This window comes from Mus pahari, chromosome 12 (genome assembly GCF_900095145.1).
Source record: "Mus pahari chromosome 12, PAHARI_EIJ_v1.1, whole genome shotgun sequence".
NCBI classification, from domain to species: domain Eukaryota; kingdom Metazoa; phylum Chordata; class Mammalia; order Rodentia; family Muridae; genus Mus; species Mus pahari.
This window is the reverse complement of record NC_034601.1, coordinates 12,117,562-12,129,324: the sequence shown is the minus strand read 5'-3', so window position 1 is coordinate 12,129,324 and position 11,763 is coordinate 12,117,562.

Here is an 11,763-nt window from a genome sequence, read left to right as displayed (position 1 = left end):
TATTTACCCCATTAGTCACTGACAAAAAAATGCAAATAGATAGATAGATAGATAGATAGATAGATAGATAGATAGATAGATAGATAAAAAAAAAAAAAAAAAAAAAAAAAGAAAAGAAATCAGGCTGAGCAAACAATGTGGAACAAGCCAGTAGGTAGCACTCCTTCATGACTTGGGCTTTTAGTTCCTTCAGGAGTCTTTCTGCCTGAATTTCTTGCCCTGACTTCCCTGAATGATGAATTATAAGCTGTAAAGTGAAAGAAACCCTTTTCTCCCCAAGCCATTGGTCATATTGTTTTTATCACGGCAATAGAAACCTCAGGTCAGACAAGAGTCATTCAGTAATCCCAGGGGAAGTCAGGAGCTGAGATTTCCTGCCATAGTCATCCAAACTGAAACAAGGAGGTAGGCTGTTTTATTTTATTACTGGCTAATCTTTAAATATGGGATACTCTTGGAGAGAAATCCAAACTTTGGGCAAGACGTTTGGCTGAGAGCCATATGCAGAAGAAAAGTACCACTCATGTTCCTGAAGGAGAGTCCTGACCCATCCCCAGACCATTAGCTACAGACCTTTCCATGTCCTAATACTAATGCATTTGAAAAAGACATTTATTTTAGTGGTTTGTTAACTTGTTATTTTGATTAATCAATGTATTTGCACATCTAATTATCAGTGAGTTTAATTTCTTGTTGTCAGTAATATTGTAATATTACTGGTAATATTCTCTAATACTGGTAGAAAATAGCCAGAGTGTTCTCTCATATTGTTACTCAAAATATCTTTAAAATTCTAGTCAGAATCTGTTGATCTGCACTTTGATCCTAGACAGACTGTAAGATGCATTGCAGGAAGTTCTGAAAGCCCAATAGATACTGTACTTAATACCCAGCCTAGGAAAAATCTTTCACTTGCAAGTTTGGGTTAATATAACAAATACCTACATATTGTGGCTTTAAAGAGCATGGTAACATTTGGATATTAGCAAGTATGGCTTCATATTTGCACAAGCTTCAGTGCTGCTTTTCTTTACAAACAGATGCTGTTGTGACAGCATTACATGATGGTCCCATAATTGATGGAAAAGTTTCTCAGATGATGAAAAATTTAAAACTACTGTTTAGTGTAGGGGGACTGACAGCTCCTGAATAAAGGCCTAGGCCTTATAGCTAGGCTTGTTTAAAACTAGGATGTAACTTATTAACACATGTATTCTATTCTAAGTTCTGCCATGTGGCTGTTTAGTAATCTCTTCTTCTTATTCTGGCTTGCATCTTCCTCAGAGTCTCCCTAGCAAATCTCCCTCATCAAACTGACTCCACTCTGTCTGTGTCTCTGTCTCTGTCTCTTTGTCTCTCTCTCTCTCCTCTCTCTCTCTCTCTCTCTCTCTCTCTCTCTCTCTCTCTCTCTCTCTCTCCAGAAGTCACGCCTTCCTTTTCTGCCTTTGCTATAGGCCATAAACTTTTAAATAAGAGGTAAGAGAGGGAGTGTTTACAAACCACTGAGATAAGTGATGCTTAATGACATCAAAGTCCACGCCTGTAATCACATCTCTGCCAGTTCACAAATCAGCATTTCTGGAATACAGAGACAATCTTTACAAAGTGCATAAAAATATCACTCCAACAGCTTAGTATTAACGTTTATTTAATTGTTTTTAAAAAATAGATTTGACTTTTGGGTCACACGTGCACACCCACTCAGGAGCAATCTGAATTCACAAATGAAGGACACACACACACACACACACTCATGCCAGTTAATTTTTGGCATGGCATGACTAGCTCAAAGGTTGGGCATTCCTAAACCTTCCCCCACTAACCAGTGCTCCCCTACAGTACTCCTGAGACTCCTAAACCTTCCCCTGCTAGTAATTCTATACCTGAATTATAATTGTAATTATAATTCTGATTTTAGCCTGTATTATCATCTGAAAACAATCCTTTTAACTCTATAGCATCTCTATCAATGCTAAACAACTTAAGTTTAATTATAAGACTATAACTAGTCTTCAACCCTGTCAGAAATCCAAGAACAAATTAAATATTGCCTGAGTGTATAGGTAGCACAAAAACATAGCTTCCAAAACTTAAACAAATTGTAGAGACAGCTGACTACCTGGACAGTCCCCTATTCCCAAAAACACTGGAGCATCTGTCTTCAGTCTTCTGTCCCAGAGCCATCTGGCAGGCCTTGAAATGAAGCAGGAAAATGAAGGATTAGTGTACCCTGCCTTGGTAGATTTTAGCAGTCAACTATGCCACATCTGTTTGTCCTCTTTGAACAATATATTGTCAGCAGATTGAATATAGCAACTTTTGTCCAGTGGCTATCTTGCCACTACTGGAGCAACTCCATGTAGAGGTTTTGATGCTCAATTTCTTCTTTGGAGGAGAATGGGGGAAGCTGTCAGGAGCAAGCATGTCTCATTGTCAATTGATCCTAAATAAAGTAATAACATTAAATGCCACAACCTGTGGATTTCTGAGGTTTTTGAAGATTGTCTCTGTAAAGTATATTTGAACTATTAAACCTTAGCTACTCATAGCCATTTCTACCTGAGTAAATTAAAGGCATCTTATTATAATTAAATTAGAATCTAACCTAACCTTGCATTTACTATCTGGCCCTTAACTTGTGTTACTTAATCATCCTAAACAGTTTGCAACAGCGGTTATAAAGGGACTGGATCAAAGTCTTGTGTTCTTAAGTGAGTTGCATAGGCACAATGCCTATCTTAGAGTAACAATATTAATTTCAATTTTTGTGTCAATATACAGATTTATACCAATGAAAGTCTTAATTCTATATCAATATATAATTTCTGTACCAAATGTAAGAAATTATAACTTCAGTTTTGCATCAATTATAAAAATGTATATCAATGTAAGATTATGGCTACATAATACTTTGTTCAAGAATAAAATTAGTAATCCATCCTATCTATTTCCTCCCATTTCAAAGTTATGACCATTTCCAAATTATCCCTTACAATGATAACCTATCTAAAATGTGTTAAATAACCATAACTAGACACCCAAACCGAAGGAATCAAGGCTGACGATTCTCCATGGCTTCTTCCTGCTGAAAAGGGGAAACGAGAAATTCCTTAAAGGGTGGGGAGGAGTAGGAAAATTAGAAAAATAGATTAGACTTAAGAAAGCTAGCTTTGGTATCTGTTATTCAGTCTCTGCGTGCTTAGAAGGCTCAGAGATTGACTGACATGTTGACTGGATCCATCTGAAAGGTTGGATGAAGTGTGGTCATCTGGAATTGGCAGCAATCCCTAAAGCTGTTCTGGTAGGAAGTCTTTGGACAGCATCAGGAAGCAGGGGGCTGGAACAGCAGGTCAGGTCAGCATCTCTGAGAATGAATTCTGCCACAGCTGTACATTCTGAAAATATATGAATCTTACAACCAAAATTTTAGTACCATTAAGATATTTGTATGAATTGTGCAAGGTGCACAAATTAAGAATGATTTTGTTTTTTCTTTGAGCATGTGAAAGACACTATCCACTTATGACTTAATTTGATCAATAACCAATTATAAAAAAATCTTCATTCATGCCAACAAGATTTATTGTCTAATTTTAGCTGAAGTTTTGGGTTGAGACATTTTTATGTCTAAGTCAGTTACCAGGCTGTTCCCATGTTGAGAAATCAGCAAATCAATTTGCCTGTCCTGTTTTATCTTCTCGAAATTTTCTTTTCTGTTGCCAAAATTCTCAGGGTGACTTCTCCTGTAATATCTGATCCAAAGCCTTTTCTCCTTTCCTGCCAACACAAATTCAGAGCCTCTCTCCCAAAATAGCATGTCCTGGGTCCATTAACCAGAAATCACTTAAAGGTATAGTTTGATCTCTCACCTACAAGAACTTTAACATAATCACCAAACTCAAAACCACACGAATTTTGATAATTAAAGCAATTCAAAGCAATTAAAGCTATCTAAACAAATGTTAACCATTGAGAAAGTGTTTCTTCACCATCTCCTGCTTTTTTACCTATAATTTAAGATCAAAAGCCTCAATATTATATACATCTATGTATACTTAAATAATCTACTATGGAGATTAATATCTTTGTGGGTACATATAATTCTCAAGGCCTAAGCTTCTACTGTATGAGATAGGTTAGGCTCCAAACCCCTGCTTTTTTTGATCTAATTTTTAAGGGTCAAAAGCCTCACTATTTATTATCTATGTCTCCTTCACTATTTATTATCTATGTCTACTTGCTGTATAAGCCCTTTTCCAGGCTCTATTTATGTCATCCCAGGCAAAAGCAATTCCATAAATCTCATGTAGACCATGTTCAAAAATCCAGAGTATTTGCCCTGGCAAGATTCTTAAATCTCTTTAAAGCATTTTTTCAGTCAATCTCCCTTTTGTCCTTAAAAGGAATTAAATCAAAATTTTAAAATCTCCATCTCTATTTATCTGGTGGATATGTTATGCTCCGATTCCATGGGAAACCCAGGAGAGCTCAAGAACTTTGATGTCCACTGCAATTTGCCTAAAAGTCAATTATGTCGAATCTTGATTCGGATCCCAAACCTCCTCACAGTGTAGGTCTGGAGTGCGACCCCAAGCTTGGGTGTTTTAGCATTTATATACAGCATAATTAGAAATTCCTTGAATGCTTAAGATGAATGGGGTGGTAAGGAGGGAGAGGTAAGTCATAATTTGGTACCATTTGGTAGGGCAGAATCGTGAGACTGAGAGGGGGATTAAAGATTGTCTTTTGTGGGGTTCCCAGGAACTAGTTTTATGACTGGCCATAACTATCTCTGACCTATGATTACCTCTTTTCTATGATATAAGTGTGGGACCCTAATTTCCTTTCCTTGAGAATAGGCACCAGCTGCACCTGGGAGAGCGCTGGCCTTGGCGCCACTGAAGCTGAGGAGTTTTTGTCATTTGTCTTACTCAGGCTGGCACCCATGGCTCCTTGAGTCCTCTCAGAGCAGCCAGGGAGGTGGAAAGAACCCCCAAGTTTGCTGTGAGGTAGGAGGGGGAGGTAGGGGTCAGGGAAAGCAGAGCTTCTGAGGGAAAATGCAGAAGCAATCCTTACCACCTTGCTGTGGAAGACAGCCTAGGGGAAAGGGGGACTTCTACAGGAGAGTGCAGAAACAAGAGTGCACCTCAGCTGGAGGCAGGCAGCTTTATTGTCTGCTTCTCACTGTCTTCTTCCTAGCACCTGGTCATGGAAGCAGCCACCATCTAGGTGCAGCAGGATCTCTGAAGTAAGGATCTTTCCAGAGACTGTGTTCCTTTGTTCTAGTTTTGCTGCTTGTGTGGGAACCATGTGACTTGGTTCAGCTAGATGAGAAACTGCTACAACCACCCCAGTAGTGACTCGCGTGACAGGCCCAAAAGCTTGGATGCAGTCCCGAGGCGAAAAGTTCACGGAAACTTAGTCTCCTGGAACCGTGGCATTTGTATAACGAATGCTCCAAATTTGTGCTTGCCAATGGTTCTGTGTGCTTTCTTTCAGTATTGTTTTATTATAGGTGCCTCCAAGCAATGACTTGCCAAATACCTAAGCAAAATCAAACTTTGCTTCCTGGCCTTCACCAATGCCCTAGGTAGTCCTTGAGCCAACCCTGGGCTTGGAATTCAGTAAGAATGTTGCCTATTCAGTGACATTCAGAATTGCCTCTACTATTGTAAGAGAGATAGTGAAAGAAATCAGGCATTACTATCTACTACATAGAGTTAGAAATCTCAGGGTAAGCTTAGCAAAGTAAGTTTACAATTATTATAGTTATGTATGGCAGACTACATTATTTATTAGCAGAAAGTCCCCCCACACTATCAGTTAGAATAAGAATAAAAGCTGAGCCACTCACATATACAGGAATTTACAATGGTTTAGGAAGTAGATCAGGCTGTGGTTTTAGGAGGAACTAGAGTATTGCATTATTCATGAGAAGGTTAGCTAGAGTGGAACTCCCTAATTAGAACCATGACGTGGGCTTGAAAGCCCTTGCCCCAGGAGTGTAAAGACCTCACACCTGGCTTCTAAGAATACAGCTGACCTTAGATAGAGCTGACTTTGTCTCAGTTGTTTTATTGCCCAGTTCCTGCCAGTCTTTATGTTTGCATTCCTCTGTTTGGTGTTAGAGTCATTAAGCATCTGGTAACCTCATTGTACCTTGCCGATGTGTCACCTAACTTCCCTATTTTCTTCTATATTAAAAGTTTGATGCGGGGCTGGTGAGATGGCTCAGTGGGTAAGAGCACCCGACTGCTCTTCCGAAGGTCTGGATTTCAAATCCCAGCAATCACATGGTGGCTCATAATCATCTGTAACAAGATCTGACGCCCTCTTCTGGAGTGTCTAAAGACAGCTACAGTGTACTTACATATAATTAAAAAAAAAAAAAAAAGAAAGAAAAAAATTTTTAAAAACGTTTGATGCTCAATTTGACAAATTACATTCAGATACAGCACACTCCCTTGTGTTCATGTCTGTCTGTCACCCCTTCTCGCCAACTCCTTGCCCACCTGTACTGGAACCCCATTTTCCTGCAGATCGAGGAACCAATTGAGGTCCATCTGCAGCAGCTACATAAACAGGTATCAGTATTTTGCCTCATACAGGAAACCAACCTCAGGGACAAAGACAGACACTACCTCAGAGTAAAAGGCTGGAAACCAATTTTCCAAGCAAATAAATGGTCCCAAGAACAAGCTGGAGGAACCATTCTAATATCGCATAAAATTGATTTTCAACCTAAAGTTATCAAAAAAGACAAGGAGGGACACTTCATACTCAACAAAGGTAAAAATCTAGATGAACTCTCAATTCTGAACATCTATGCTACACATGCAAGGGCATCCACATTCATGAAGAAACTTTAGTAAAGCTCAAAGCACACATTGCATCTCAAACAATAATAGTGGGAGATTTCAACACCCCACTCTCATCAATGGACAGATCCTGGAAAGAGCAACTAAACAGAGACACAGTGAAACTAACAGAAGTTATGAAACAAATGATTTAACAGATATCTATACAATATTTTATTCTAAAACAAAAGGATATACCTTCTTCTCAGCAACTCATGGAACCTTCTCCAAAACTGACCATATAAATCAGTCCCAAAACAGGCCTCAACAGATACAAAAATATTGAAATAATCCCATGCATCCTATCAGATCACCACGGACTAAGGCTAATCTTCAATAACAACATAAATAATAGCCCACATACACGTGGAAGATGAACAAGACTCTACTCAATGACAACTTGGTCAAGGAAGAAATAAATGAATTAAAGAATTTTTAGAGTTTAATGAAAATGAAGGTACAGCATACCCAAACTTATGGGACACAATGAAAGCATTCCTAAGAGGAAAATCCATAGCTCCGAGTGCCTTCAAAAAGAAGCTGGAAAGAGCATACTTGACAGCACACCCAAAGCACTAGAACAAAAAGAAACAAATTTACCCAAGAGTAGTAGACAGTGTTGCAGTAAATCTCCTCCCAAATATGTGCCGGCAGTGCAAACACAACACAGTTAATGTGATTACATGCTGTGTGCCTAGATTGGGCAGATCTATGGTTACACTACTATCTTCCACAGCTTATGAGACCCCTTAGAATTTTCAGCCATGTGCTTCTGCTCCACTTTTCTTTGTCTTCCCCCGCCTCTGTATCTTTTCCCTCTTCCATTTTCTCCTTCTTCCCTCTTCCTACCATCCACTCCACCTTCCCTTTTATCTGCCCAATCATCAGCTCACCTTTATTTTACAAATTAAGGTGGGAAGTAGGTTTACAGGGAATCACCTGAGNAACTAAACAGAGACACAGTGAAACTAACAGAAGTTATGAAACAAATGATTTAACAGATATCTATACAATATTTTATTCTAAAACAAAAGGATATACCTTCTTCTCAGCAACTCATGGAACCTTCTCCAAAACTGACCATATAAATCAGTCCCAAAACAGGCCTCAACAGATACAAAAATATTGAAATAATCCCATGCATCCTATCAGATCACCACGGACTAAGGCTAATCTTCAATAACAACATAAATAATAGCCCACATACACGTGGAAGATGAACAAGACTCTACTCAATGACAACTTGGTCAAGGAAGAAATAAATGAATTAAAGAATTTTTAGAGTTTAATGAAAATGAAGGTACAGCATACCCAAACTTATGGGACACAATGAAAGCATTCCTAAGAGGAAAATCCATAGCTCCGAGTGCCTTCAAAAAGAAGCTGGAAAGAGCATACTTGACAGCACACCCAAAGCACTAGAACAAAAAGAAACAAATTTACCCAAGAGTAGTAGACAGTGTTGCAGTAAATCTCCTCCCAAATATGTGCCGGCAGTGCAAACACAACACAGTTAATGTGATTACATGCTGTGTGCCTAGATTGGGCAGATCTATGGTTACACTACTATCTTCCACAGCTTATGAGACCCCTTAGAATTTTCAGCCATGTGCTTCTGCTCCACTTTTCTTTGTCTTCCCCCGCCTCTGTATCTTTTCCCTCTTCCATTTTCTCCTTCTTCCCTCTTCCTACCATCCACTCCACCTTCCCTTTTATCTGCCCAATCATCAGCTCACCTTTATTTTACAAATTAAGGTGGGAAGTAGGTTTACAGGGAATCACCTGAGTGCTGCTTCATTTCTTATTCACAACCACTCACAGGAGAAGAGAATTAACATCAAATATAATTAGCCCTAGGACTATCCACCACATGGCAGGAAATAATCAAACTCAGGACTGAAATCAACCAAGTGAAAACAAAAACTGGAATCAGAAGCTGGCTCTTTGAGAAAATCAACAAAATAGATAAACCCTTAGCCAGACTAACTACAGGGCACAGGGACAGAATCATAATTAACAAAATCAGAAATGAAAACGGAGACATAATAACAGAATATGAGGAAAACCAAAAAAAACATCAGATCCTACTACAAAAACCTATATTCAACAAAACTGGAAAACCTGGATGAAATGGACAAATTCCTAGACAGATACCAGATATCAAAGTTAAATCAGGATCAGATTAACAATCTAAACAGTCCCATATTCCCTAAAGAAGTAGAAACAGTCCTTAATAATCTCCCAACCAAAAAAAACCCAGTACCAGATGGGTTTAGTGCAGAGTTCTATCAGACTATCAAAGAAGACCTAAAACCAATACTCCTCAAACTATTCCACAAAATAGAAACAGAAGGTACTCTACCCAATTTGTTCAATGAAACTACAATTACTCTGATACCTAAACAACACAAAGACCCAACAAAGAAAGAGAACTTCAGACCAATTTCCCTATTGAATATCGATGGAAAAATACTCAATAAAATTCTCACAAACTGAATCCAAGAACACATCAAAATGATCATCCATCATGATCAAGGAGGCTTCATCCCAGGGATGCAGGGATGGTTCAATATATGAAAATCCATCAACATAATCCGCTTTATAAACAAACTCAAAGAAAGACCTCATGGTCATCTCATTAGATGCTGAGAAAGCATTTGACAAAATCCATCACCCCTTCATGATAGAAGTCTTATAAAGATCAGGAATTCAAGGCCCATACCTAAACACAGTAAAATCAATATACTGCAAACTAAGTGGAGAGAAACTTCAAGCAATCCATTTAAATCAGGGACTAGACAAGGCTGCCCACTCTCTCCCTACCTATTCAATTTAGTACTTGAATTCCTAGGCAGAGCAATTAGACAACAAAAGGAGATCAAAGGGATACAAATTGGAAAGGAAGAAGTCAAAATATCACTATTTGCAGATGATATAATAGTATATATATGTGACCCCAAAATTTCTACCAGAAAACTCCTAAACCTGATAAACAACTTCAGCAATCTAGCTCGATATAACATTAACTCAAACAAATCAGTGGCCTTTCTTTACACAAAGGATAAACAGGCTGAGAAAGAAATTAGGGAAATAACACCCTTCACTGTAGTCACAGTTAATAAAGTAGTCACAGATAATATAGTACCTTTGTGTGACTCTAAGCAAGTGAAAGATCTGTATGATAAGAACTTCAAGTCTCTAGGCAGTGGTGGCACACCCCTTTGATCCCAGCACTTGGGAGGCAGAGGCAGGCAGATTTCTGAGTTCAAGGCCAGCCTGGTCTACAGAGTGAGTTCCAGGACAGCCAAGGCTACACAGAGAAACCCTGTCTTGAAAAACAAAACAAAAAACAAAAAAGAAAGAAAGAAATTCAAGTCTGTGAAGAAAGAATTCGAAGACGATATCAGAAGATGGAAAGATCTTCCATGCTCATGGTTTGGCAGGATTAATATAGTAAAAATGGCCATCTTGTTGACAGTAATCTACAGATTCAATGCAGTCCCCATCAAAATTCCAACTCAATTCTTCACAAAGCTAGAAAGGGCAAAAAACATAGGCTAGCAAAAACTATTCTCAACAATAAAAGAACTTCTATTGGAATCACCATCCCTGAAGTTCAAGCTGTACTACAGAGCAATTGTGATAAAAACTGCATGGTACTAGTACAGTGTCAGACAGATAGATCAATGGAATAGAACTGAAGACCCAGAAAGGAACCCACACACCTATGGCCACTTGATCTTTGACAAAGGAGCCAAAAGCATCCAGTGGAAAAAAGACAGCATTTTCAACAAATGGTGCTGGCTCAACTAGTGGTTTGCATGTAGAAGAATAGGAATCAATCCATTCTTATCTCCTTGTATAAAGAGCAAGTCTAGGTGGATCATGGACCTCCACATAAAACCAGAGACACTGAAACTTATAGAGGAGAAAGTGGGGAAAAGCCTCGAAGATATGGGCACAGGGGAAAAATTTCTGAACAGAACACTAATGACTTGTGTTGTAATATCAAAATTGACAAATGGGACTTCATAAAATTGCAAAGCTTCTGTAAGGCAAATAAGACAAAAAGGCAACCAACAGATCGGGAAAAGATCTTTACTAATCCTACATCTGATAGAGCACTAATATCCAATATATACAAAGAACACATGAAGTTAGACTCCAGAGTATGAAATAACCCTATTAAAAAATGGGGTACAGATCTAAAGAAAGAATTCTCAATTCAGGAATACCAAAGGGCTGTGAAGCACCTAAAAAAAAGTTCAACATCCTTAGTCATCTGAGAAATGCAAATCAAAATGACCCTGTAATTCCGCCTCACACCAGTCAGAATGGCTAAGATCAAAAACACAGGTGACAGCAGATGCTGGTGAGGATGCGGAGAAAGAGAAACACTCCTCCATTGCTGGTGGGATTGCAAACTGGTACAACCACTCCTGAAATCAGTCTGGCAGTTCCTCAGAAAACTGAACATAGTACTACCTGAGGACCCAGCTATACCACTCCTGGGCATATACCCAGAAGATGCTCCAATATGTAATAAGGAAACATGCTCCACTATGTTCATATCAGCCTTATTTATAATAGCCAGAAGCTGGAAAGAAAGCAGATTTCCCTCAACAGAGGAATGGATACAGAAAATGTGGTACATTTACACAATGGAGAACTACTCAGCAATTAAAAACAATGAATTCATGTAATTCTCTGGCAAATGGATAGATCTGGAGGATATCATCCTGAGTGAGATAACCTAATCATAAAAGAACACACATGATATGCATTTACTTATAAGTGAATATTAGCCCAGAAACTGGGAATACCCAAGATACAATTTGCAAACCACATGAAACTCAAGAAGAAGGAAGACCAAAGTGTGGATACTTTGATTCTTCTTAGAAGGGGG